Source organism: Rhipicephalus microplus, chromosome X (assembly GCF_043290135.1).
Source record: "Rhipicephalus microplus isolate Deutch F79 chromosome X, USDA_Rmic, whole genome shotgun sequence".
Lineage (NCBI taxonomy): Eukaryota > Metazoa > Arthropoda > Arachnida > Ixodida > Ixodidae > Rhipicephalus > Rhipicephalus microplus.
In genome coordinates this window covers 353,764,012-353,775,696 of record NC_134710.1, presented here as the reverse complement: position 1 = coordinate 353,775,696, position 11,685 = coordinate 353,764,012, and the positions used below count along the sequence as shown (strand labels likewise).

The 11,685-nt window shown below is 42.9% G+C and overlaps 1 long non-coding RNA gene across 1 annotated transcript in view; it reads left to right on the top strand.

The window, feature by feature from the left end:
* The window catches only part of LOC142776345 (uncharacterized), a 266,778-nt gene that overhangs the window by 169,837 nt on the left and 85,256 nt on the right, over window positions 1–11,685 (top strand). The window contains exon 3 of the long non-coding RNA XR_012887466.1: window positions 7,560–7,746. This is a non-coding gene — a long non-coding RNA (uncharacterized LOC142776345). The remainder of the gene's footprint in view (window positions 1–7,559; window positions 7,747–11,685) is intronic.

The following is an 11,685-nucleotide window of genomic DNA, read 5'->3' as shown; positions in this document are numbered from 1 at the left end:
GATTAGCGCTTTTGCATTGGATGTGACGTTACACGTGGCCGCGAATTCCTGCAGCTAATGCAATGTGGAACTGAATCCAAGCACATTTGCAAACAGTCCGAGTAGCGATCACCAAGAGAATTTCGCTGCTCATATAAACGTTATACTTTGACCACTGTTTCACAACGATCACTTCTTTCACAAGAAAGGTGGGTTTTTCTATGCAAAGTGACTGACTTCGCAGTAGCAAGTGGGAAAGCGAGCACTACCTAACAAGGGCAGTCACATTGGTTTCTGTTTTTTTGCAAGGACAGTATTAGTTAAAGTAGCTGTAACTGCCCCGTACTGGAGAATATGTCTTGGCAGTAACGAAATCAAACTTCAATCTTTATTTTTTATGTTTCATGGTTAAGGTACTACAACGTGATTGGTGGCTTTAATTGAGGTCAAATGTTTTAAGCATTCAAACACATCATGTCTATGCACAGCCTTTGACACCACTTTTATCAAACATTTGGATGATTTTCCTCACGAATAGTAATCCTTCACATTCTCAGAATGGCCTTTATTGTGAAAACATTTGTTACCCTTCATGTGGTTTTAGAGGTCATCAGTCGCGGGGTACCTCCAGGGTGTTGGCGCTAGAGCAGATTCTTTAGGCAAATGTACTAAAACTTCGGAGAACCAAGTCGACAAAACTGTCTCATCAAAAGTTCAACACTAATAACAATTTTCACGAGTAACCACACAGGTGCTTTCACGCACTTTTAAAAAAGCGCAGTTTGTCCGTCAGGACGCAGTAAATAATGTTAAGCAACAAATTGAACATATAAAGTGTGAGACTAACTTCTTACTCATTTATCATTCGGAAGGTTCACTTTAGCAAAACTTGTACATGTTTCACACTTCTTCTGTAGGATATCCCCCTCCAGCCAAGTGCTCTGGAAGCTCTTTCTGGGTACTTCTATAAGCATATATGTATTGTATTGAAGGAAATAAACTGAAACTGAAAGTGAAGTAATTGCAATCCTTGAAATGAGGAAAGCGACCTTCACTACATATATATATATATATATATATATATATATATATATATATATATATATATATATATATATATATATATATATATATATATATATATATATTTAAATATATATATATATATATAATGCGTTTGCACTGCTCTTTACGTAGCCCCTTATTTATTAAGACGCTCTGTCTCAATAATACTGAAAAAAAAACAACTTGAATTATACGCTTGGCTACAGTGTAGCGTACTGCTGAATACAGGCTACATAGCACCGTTTTCATGTGTATGTGCAAGCTACACAGTGATATACATCACAGACTTTTTCAATTATCTATTGCGAAAAACCAGTTTTACGGCACCCGGTGGCATCTACAAGCAGCGCTCATTATACCATACTGGTTGCGCCACACGATTACAAAATGAGCTGCGTAGGAAGAACAGTCCGTTCATAATTTTTTACCTCAGCCGAGAAAGCGCAGCTCAAACACTCTCGTACACCTCTCACCATCATGGACATTATGCTTGTAACAATCGTTAAATATATAGTGTTTTTCCAATCTGTGAGGTCTGCAGACCACCTTGTATGTTACTACTTTAATCAACTGATGACTCGTGCTGCTTCTTGCTGCTCTTTCTTGTGAACCTATTTACAGCGCAAAACCAGAAAAAACACAGGGCACGGAAGGAGCAAAAGAGAAAGTAAAGACGGCGCTGTAAATAAGTTCACGATGGATCCTAACCAACTAGCCCAACTTACCGTCTTACTGCTCTTCCTTGTTTAGATTTCGGCCTACACTAAAGGAATTTCGTAGGCTACGAAAATGTAGCCACAAAAAGAAGTGAATATTGTCGGCCAACATTTCTTTGATGTGTGGGCTAATGTGCCTTCCCCATTTTCAGGTTGCACATGTTGCATTCCTTGTTTGCAATTTATCACAGCAGCACAACACAATGTTTCAAAAGTATATCAGAAATAAGCACGTAAGGAAATATTGGATTCGTCTTTGGCTCGCTGATGTTTACATTCTTTTGTCTCCGTCTGTGGCTTCGCGAAGCTCGCGAAGCCAAATCACATTCACTCTGACTTTTCATCGAACTCGCAAGCCATTTCAAAAGTTTTTTATACATTTCTCGAAGATGACGAAATGATTAATGGAGCTCACAAAGAAACGGGTGCCTTTCATTTGTAGCGAAGATTGGAAAAGGCTTACCAAGAACCTATACAGCATTTATCAATGCACTGTACTGTTATTCTTCTGAACTTTAGTTTACACTTTATATGATAGTAAATAAATTGACACTCTCGGCTGGATTTTACCGCCAGTGTCAGCGTCTACGTTGGTGCCACCGTCATTCACCGTATACGTATATGTATCTATATAGATAAGAACTCGCAAGAAAGAATAATGACCAAGAAAAAGACTCCAGTGCGGAGAATCGAACGTCCGACCTATCGGTTGTCAGTGCGTGGCGTTAGCAACTTGACCACGAACGGGCATCTACATGAAGGTTGAAACAGCAAGCTATTTGTATCTACAAATTACCGCTGACGATGCCAGTATTGTGGGATTTATTTCGTTTTTAGCACTACCAGAAAGATGGCGCAATGAGCGCATGTCACCAAATTGTTACAACGTGGCGACGCGCGTTTATGCGTTGATCACTAATGCGTACTTTGCCTCGTGAAGGGTTGGGGGACGGTAGACGCTCATGCGTGCGTACTCTTACCTCGCGGTGAAGAGAGGGTGAATCGTACACCTTGTGCTTTCATTGGGCTTTCACTGGAGAGAGAGAGAGCGAGAGATAGAGAAATAACGTTTATTGCACCCGTCTAGAATGACGGGGGAGGAAGCTTCGGCCTCTGCCCCCAATCATCCCCCTAGCCATCGGCCGGAATCGCTTGGGACTCGGCTGTGGTCAGGGCGAGACCGATAACTTGACTCTGTTGTTCGGCGTCACGGCTGTGTAATAAGGCCTCCCAGGATTCTACGTCTCTACTTGGATCATTGTAGGATAGGCAGGTCCTTACCATGTGCACTAAACCCGCAGTGCTGTTGCAGTGCGCACATCTGGAGTTGAACACTTCCGGGTGCCATTTACTGTACAGGTGAGGGTTTGGAAACACCCCGGTTTGCAATTTTCACCACATAATTACCTCCTTTTTGGTCAGCTGTTTAGCTGCCTCTGGATAAATCTTACGGTGGAGTTTATAGTGTGCGGTGATTTCCTGAAACGTTCGTAGTTCGTCTCTTGTGGAGAGGGGCTGCTCGCGCGAAGGCGGCGGGTCAGCGTCGATCGACCGGAAAGTGAGCCCTCGAGCGATCGTGTGCGCCTTCTCATTCCCCCTCACACCTTGATGGGCCGGGGACCATACTGGTGAGATTAGCTCTGCGGGTACTGGTCCTTGTCTTAGAATTTTGGCGGCTGTAGCAGAGATCCTGCTCATATCGTAGTTTTTATTGGCTCACTTAGAGTCGCTAACAATCACTCGTGTGCCCTTTTGAGCTATATAGGAACAATTCCAATGTAGTTATTGGGCGCACAATGATCAATGCACTCGCTGCACAGTTTCTGTTTAGGAAAAAGGCGCGCTTTTCAGATACAGCAAAGCAACAACAGAGACACTTTTTCGCGTTCAACTGTATAATGACGTACGTTTCGTGCGTCATTTGTGCATGAGCAGCGCGCGGCACATTTTAAGCTTCTCGCCAGTCTTCGCTTGCCATTCCAATTTGTTGCTATTGCATTCAGTACTTCGCCTTTGCGGCAAAGCTGTGGTTTTTGAGACGAGTTCAGGCGCTTTCAATCATGGTACGGAGACGGTTCTTTATGAAAAAGAAGTCAGTTCGCGTCTAACTGACCAGCCTCAGGTTATAGGGTATTATTCCTTCATCTTCAATGTTGCACATGGTAGCGCACACCAGGTTACACAAAAAGCACACACAGAAATGGACGCGACAGGCGCTTGTGCCCTGCCTTTTTGCGCGTATTTGTTTCGTAACCCGGTGTGCGTTACCATACGCCATGATTACTTTCCATTGTTTTCAACCTTCAACTTTACTCAGAAAAATTATTCCACAAAAAAAAGATATGATCCTGCTGTTTTAAAGGCTGTGCGCTACTTGCAATCATACATCGACAGAAAAAAAAATATTAAATAAAGCTCACCAAGCATTGGCGCACCTGCAGAATATGTCACAGTCAAAAGCAAAAATGGCCGGCTGGGCCAATGAAGTTGATAACTATGGTTCTTACTACTTCCACAAAAAAAATACACGTCTTTCTGACGTTCCTGCACTGTCTCTATTGGTGGTCGAGATCAGGCATGGAACAGTTAAGGAGATTATCAGAAATGTATGAATATCTGCACTTACAGCATGGGAAGTTCGCCATATCACACCCACTGATTAAAAAAGTGCTTCACTTAAATCTTGAAGACCGGGATCAGGTGGTGATGATGACTTCTGGCAAAACTTCCACAAGCGTCTGAAACCATTAATATGGTCACACGAAAAATATGTTAAAGCCTATGTGAAGTCGTGCCACTTTTGCGAACTGAATATAGCGAAGTGCCGGCCTCAACCCGACGAGCTCGTCTGACCAGAGCACTCGAACAAACCCTCTGTAGTCGTCCACGTGTGCTTTGTGAAACTGAAAAAGAAGAGTCAAATGGTTTGCAAAATGCAGTCTTTCCTAATTTGCAAAACTAAGTGGGCCACAAGGGTAGCGGCTTGTCCTGTACGAGAATACGCAAGCAGCCTGGTGACTTCTCTGAACCAAGTGATATTTTTGTGAGTGAAAGTTGTGGTATGTGACAATGTATATACATTCCTGAGGAGTTCAGCAGCGGTCAGATAGTCGCGGCATTACACCACGCCCTTCCACTCCATTCCACCCGCAGGCCAATAGAATGGCAAATAGGGTCATTTGTGCCACCAAGAAATTTATGGCCTTGTACCCGACGTTTAAAGGTGGGTGCAAATGCTGTGTAGAAGGGTGAGTGGTTCACAACAAAACGTACACACACTATGACTTTTGACGGCAGCCGGCATTTCGCTGACCATGGCGAAGTTTCAATGGTACCAGGAGACAAAGTTGCAACTGTTTAAACACCTCAATGCCCACGAGGAACAAAGGAGGCAAAGAAAAGCGATGAACGTATAATTCCACAAGCGACACCCCAGGACACGTGCCTTATATGGGTAACTGAATGATCTCGCGCTCGTGTGAAAGGGTCTGCCGGGTAGTGAAAAACAACACTCTTGTAGCGTTTCAAGTCGTAAAGGTATCAGTACTGCAAGGTGTGCTCAAGACCATTGCTCACCTAAATGACGCACAACTTGAATTCACCGCTGCAAGTAACATTATTCGGTATCACCCCAGGAGGCGTGACGACAAAAAAAAAGGGGGGGGGGGTCAGTGTAAGGCAGAAGATAGAAAACGTGAAGAAGAACCCATTTTCTACTGCGACAGCGCTCACATATACGCACTAAAAAGAAAGAGACGTCAAAAGTGGTGCTAGCTAGATTTACAGTTTCTTGCCTTCTTTTATCCGCGTTTGCAGTGTGCTTTTTCTCGCGGATTGATGCATCATAGACAGTGCGTACAACTCGACTGATTGATTGATTGGTTGATTGATTGATTGATTGATTGATATATGAGGTTTAATGTCCCAAAAACACAATATGATTATGAGAGACGCCGTAGTGGAGGGCTCGAAAAATTTCGACCACCTGGTGATCTTTAACGTGCACCCAAATCTGAGCACACGGGCCTACACTATTTTCGTCTCCATCGAAAATGCAGCCGCGGCAGCCGGAATTTGATCCTGCGACCTACGGATCAGCAGCCGAGTACCTTAGCCACTAGTTCACCACGGCCGGGCATGCGTACAACTCGGAAGATAGCATCGGGCCCGAGTCATCGAAACATTAGAAAGCGATTGAATGACGTCTGTGCGATAGTAAACCGTCTCTCGTCGGCAAAGTAAAGCTAAGGAAAGGCAACTCTATTCTAAATTCTTTAAGTTCTTTCATGTTTGAACTCACCAAATACTGAGCGTAGCCTACATTAGGCACTTATGAATTCAGCATCGAGTGCCCCGCCGTGGTGGTCTAGTGGCTAAGGTACTCAGATGCTGACCCGCAGGTCGCGGGATTGAATACTGGATGCGGCGACTGCATTTTCGATGAAGCTGGAAATGATTTAGGCCCGTGTGCGGAGATTTGAGTGCAGGTTAAAAAACCCCAAGTGCACAAAATGTTTGGATCCCTTCACTACGGCCTCTCTCATATTCATAGAGTGGTTTTGGGCCGTAAACCCCGAACATCAATCAATCAAATAAATCAATTAGGCATCGACCTATAGGCAGATGGTCATACCAGTGAAATTCAAGGTTCTGTTCAGCTGTCATTTTGTTTGCTCAGTACTATATGCTGCATAGTTTCGGTCTCTGAAGGTGTTTCAGAAAAGCCGTCTATTTCGCCGGCTGCATAAGAGCTTAAATGAGGTTTATAATGGCCATTGTATTACTAATTTAGGCGGTTTAACGTCACAAAGTCCAAATGTAATTGTGAGAGACACCTTAAAGTTCCGAAAACTTTGACCATCCGGTGTTCTTTAACGTACAAAACGTCTTATTACAGCGACCTTGAAAAGTTTTTGTGCATAAATAATGCTGCCCTGGTAGCTGGAATGCAATCTCGCGACCTTAGGTGAGCAGTGGATGACCATCACCAACTAGTCCAGCATTGCGCGTGGCCGCTGTCTGCTTAGTAGTAGGTTTTGACGTCAACGCCAAGTGTCGCAGCACAACCTAAGGATTTATATCCAATATATTTGCTTAATGCTCCCTTCCACCTGTTAGTGAGGGGCCATATAAATAAGGACGTGATATAATTTTGCGTCACCACCACATGTCGACGTACGTACGGAAGCGTTGTTTGTTATGCTTGGCGAGCATGCAGCATAATAAACGAGATGCCCCGGCTAGCAATACATTATTATTCGCCTGACTACGCCCAATGCAGGGAAAAAGCCTCTTTCATGCTTCGCCAATCAACATGGTCCTGTGATATCTGCTGCCACGTTATACCCGCAAATTTCTTGATCCCGTATGCCCACCTAGATATCTTTGCTTCGCATATTTGCTTGTTGCTGAAATCCAGTCAGTTACTTTTAAAAACTAGTGGTTACAATACAATATATATTCTACAGCAATGGGATTCCATTCTTGATTATGTACGTTTCAGTGGCTTGCTCACCAAGCTTTTGCTCTCCTACCTTGTCCGTTGTCGGCGTTGTGTTGGCTAGTTCGTATTGATCCCGATATAGGTGCCAATGTGCTCTCTCACAGCCGTGCTCTCTGCGGCGATTGACGCGAGTGGGGTGCCACTGATCAAGCGGTGCCCGCACACGCGGCGTCGGTTTTTTAAGTTAGATAGGTGACCGCTAGAGGTCCACGCTTGTATACAGCTCTCGCGTTTGGCGCGCTATATTTCTCTTCTATGGGAGCTTATTAGGTGTACAATTCGTTCCCACTCCACAGGATGAACACCACAGAAGCCAAGGCATCAGTGCGGCAGGCATCAAAACGCTGCAGCATCTCCTACTTGCCGACAAGACCTTGCGGTGAGAGCCCGGGAGAGCGAAGCCAAAAGGGCTCACCTCAAAGCGAACCTGAACCTGTGGGTTAGCGAAGCAGACGCGAAGCTGGCTCGCCATCATGCAAACCCGTCACGTCTTCATATTTTATTTATCTTTATGTACTCTTTTATTATTTTTAGATACTACAGTCTCAATGAGGCTATTGCAGGAGTGGAAAATACATAAACAACAGGAACAAATCAAAATTCATGAGCAGGCTTCCAAAAATTCTCGAAGTGATAGCGAACGAACACTTCCGGGCAGCATATTTTAGGCTCCTAGGATGGAAAGAAGAAAGCTGTATGTTGACATGTCAGTGTCGGTGAAAAAAGTTGCGAAGTTAAGGGCATGGTCACTTCTCGTAGATAAATGTCTGGAAAATTTGAGATATGATTCTAGCGTGCTTAAGCGATAAGAATTGATTAAGTTGTGCAAAAATTTTAGTTATTCAACATGGCGATGCTTCGCAAGTGTAGTGAGACCTAGCTGTGAAAGAAAATTCGTTTGAAAAAAAAAGCTTGTCATATCGAAACGCACAACTCGTTTTTGAACAGATTCAAGTTTGTTGATGTCACATTTCTTATGGGGGTTCCAAGCCACACAACCATAATCAAGAATGGGGCGAATAAGAGTTTTATAGGTAAGCAGTTTGGTTTCCTAAGGAGCAAGACAGAGCTTACGATGTAAATAACCTACAGTTTTAAGGGCTTTGTTGCGTGTGCGATCAATATGTTGAAACCGTGAGAAAGCATCGGTCAAAAGGATACCAAGATACCTATATTCGGACACCCCACACCGACAAATATTCTTAAAACTACAGTGAAAAGTCAATGGGCCTCAACGTGTGGTGAATGAAATATTGACTGTCTTAGAGAAGTTAATATTCATTTGCCGAGATTTTGACCAGCTACGAAAATCGGAAAATGAATTGTTGAGAGTCGCATAATCCAGTGGTGATTTAACAGTATGATAGAGGACGCAGCCGTCTGCGAAAAGGTGTATTTTCGCATAAGTGTGTAAAAAGAGATCATTGATGTAGAGTAGAAATAAGAGGGGTCCTAACACAGAACCCTGGGAACTTCTGATGAAACCGGCATCAAAGGCGAGTTAGAATTCAAGCACACATACTGTGAACGCTTCAAAAGAAAGTGGGATAGCCAGCCAACCAATCATGCATTCTTCAGTATGAAAATAATTTGTGCAATATATTAGAATGAGATAAAGTGTCAAATACCTTGGCGAAATTGATGAATATGGTATCAACCTGGTCACCTATGTCTAAAGAGCTGCTGATGTCATGAACTAATTCTATCAGTTGAGTAATAGTGCTAAAACCACGCCTCAAACCATGATGAAAAGTGCTCAGAATGTTGTTAGTTTCAAGGAATTCTATGATATGTAAAAAATATTACCTTCTGGCATTTGCAAGATTGTGCTGTTAAAGAGATGGGTCTACAATTGCTTAATAATTGAGCATGACATGAAATAAATATGGTAAGGATGGAAGTACATTTGCACGAGAATGGTAGTGTCGCTGACAAAATAGATTTCTTAAAAATAGGTGAAAGATATCTGGTACACCAAAGAGCGTATCTAACTAGGAAAGCTGTCGGGGTGCCATCAAGACCACATTATTTTTTAGTGTCTAAGCTTAAAATGAGATTCAGCACGTCCTCGAATGACACTAACACGTCGTCAGTTCCAGGATGAAATTCAGACTGAAAAGCAGAAATGTCCGAGCTGTTATTTGTAAAGACTGAGTGGAAGTAGTTGTTGAAGGCTGAAAAGATTGTCTCTGGTTCAGAAACTGCAACGTTGTTAATTGTCATTGTGTACGATTGAGAAGCTGATGGTAGAATAGCCATCCAGAATTTACGGGGATTTGCTTTCATTAGCATCAGCAAGGTAACCTTGTAATAATGTTCTTTAGCAGCCTTCAATTTAATAGATAGTTATTTTTAGCGCTAACAAACTGTTGAAGCTTTGTCGAGTCTTTGATCGACGTAGTCTGGCCGTACAATATGACAAACGAAAGATATCCCTAGCCATCCAGGGTAGGAAAGTGCTAGTTTTCTGCGTTTTCAGACAAATAAAACGATCAATACCCTTACTGACAAGGCTTTCGCCAAAAATAGGTAATGTATTGATATCACTGGTAGTGCTTTTCAGCTCAAATTCTTGAAGAGAGTCACAAAGGGCGTCAGTAATTGCTTGATCATCAGCGTGGTTAAAATCACGAAACCTGCAGTAAGTGTAATGACATTTTGGAACGGTACCTGGAACTGAGAACAATACAGCGTTATGATCGGATATGGCATCAATATTATCACATTCAAAAGCAGACATAGGTAAGGATGTAGTGAGGAAAACCAGATCAAGGAGAGCACTATTGCGAGTTGATTCCTTAACGATTCGGTGAAGCCGACATGACAATGAAATGTTGAGTAACTCTCTTCCAATGAATACTTCGTCTCCAGTGACTCTCATAGGTGACGAGTTTAAAGAAGGTGCATTAAAATCACCCATGCCAATGATGTTAGATGACGAAGCAACGTAGCTTTTGAGAAAATGGTTGATGTTTGTAAATGCTTGATATCAGAACCTGGCGGGCGATAAATGATCGCGATAATCAAGGACATGTTTTCTGAGTGAACCTTGCCCTACAATGACTCAATATTTGGTGGTATGGAAAGCACAGAAATGATGAGGTGAGACCGCAAGAATAGGGCAACACCACCCCCTCTCCCCACCTCTCTATCTCTCTGAACCACCTTGTCGCCAGGAAGAGCTATTTGAGAATCCTGGACTCCATCGTGTACCCAAGTCTCAATAACACCGATATTGTGAGGAGCATAACAGAAGACCAGAGAAATAAACTTGTAATAATTACTGACAACACTTCTGGCTTCGATATTTATCATAGAAAGTTTATTGTGAGTGCCACTTGGTCAGGGAGATGTTGACCCAGATGTTCATTTAACAACTTTAGTTCCACCACAGGAAGATCTGACAAGAGTACTGAATGAACTGTTCCTGTCATACTGCACCTTATCAAAGAATACATGATCAAAGCGGAGTTGCACAAATGAGCCATTATCTCAACGATACGCGGATGCCTTCCATGGCTTCTCGCTAATATTGCGAACCTGGCGAGTGAAGTCCTCTGAAACCCGAAATTCAGTGTTTTTAGGTTTGTGACAATTTTCCGCACAGTCACCTTATCCTGGAAATTCAACAGCTTTATGGTGACGGGACAAGGACGGTCTCTAGCATGACTCCCAAATTTATGGCACCTTTCTATTTGTGAGCATGAAACCTTAAGAATGTCGTGTAACCACTTAGAAACATTGACGGAAAGGTCTTCATGATTCTCGCCTGGGCCGCCATCGTCAAGACCATGAAGGATAATGTTGTTCCTACGTGATCTATTTTCTAATATGTAGTTTTTGCTCGAAAGAATTGATAAGGCGTGGAGAGATGTGCGCGGAAGATTTGCGAGTCACCCAATCAACTCCGAGCAAATCCGTCTAACATCATTCACTTTACGGTTATGGCGGTGATTTTTTACCAGGGATTCCTTTCAGCATTCGTTTACAGCTTAAAGCGCATGTGTCGAAGTTTATTTAGTAGTTGGCTTTACACAGTCTGCCGGTTGTTCGGCTACAGGAAAGTCATGTACAGATTTTTTTTATATTTTTAGAAACATTTGGAATGCTGTTTATAACAAAAAGCTGTGGTTTGCCGCTTGCCGTTATCCGAAAACGAAACCACGTGGAAGGGCTTGGCTTCACAGCACACGTATTTCCCAGGCTCTGTGTATACATGCTAAGTCTGGAACAGACACACCAGTAGACAAAAGGTCACGCTAAAGGGTTCGATGAACTCTTTTAAAAATGCTCCCCCTTCACGCCTAACGAAAATGTTCAAAACTTAGTCCGAGTGACCAAGCTCTGTCTTTCACATGTTGTGCTATTTGCGCCAAATCTTTAGCTCAAAATAATGGCTGTAAAATCAGTACGTGGCACTTG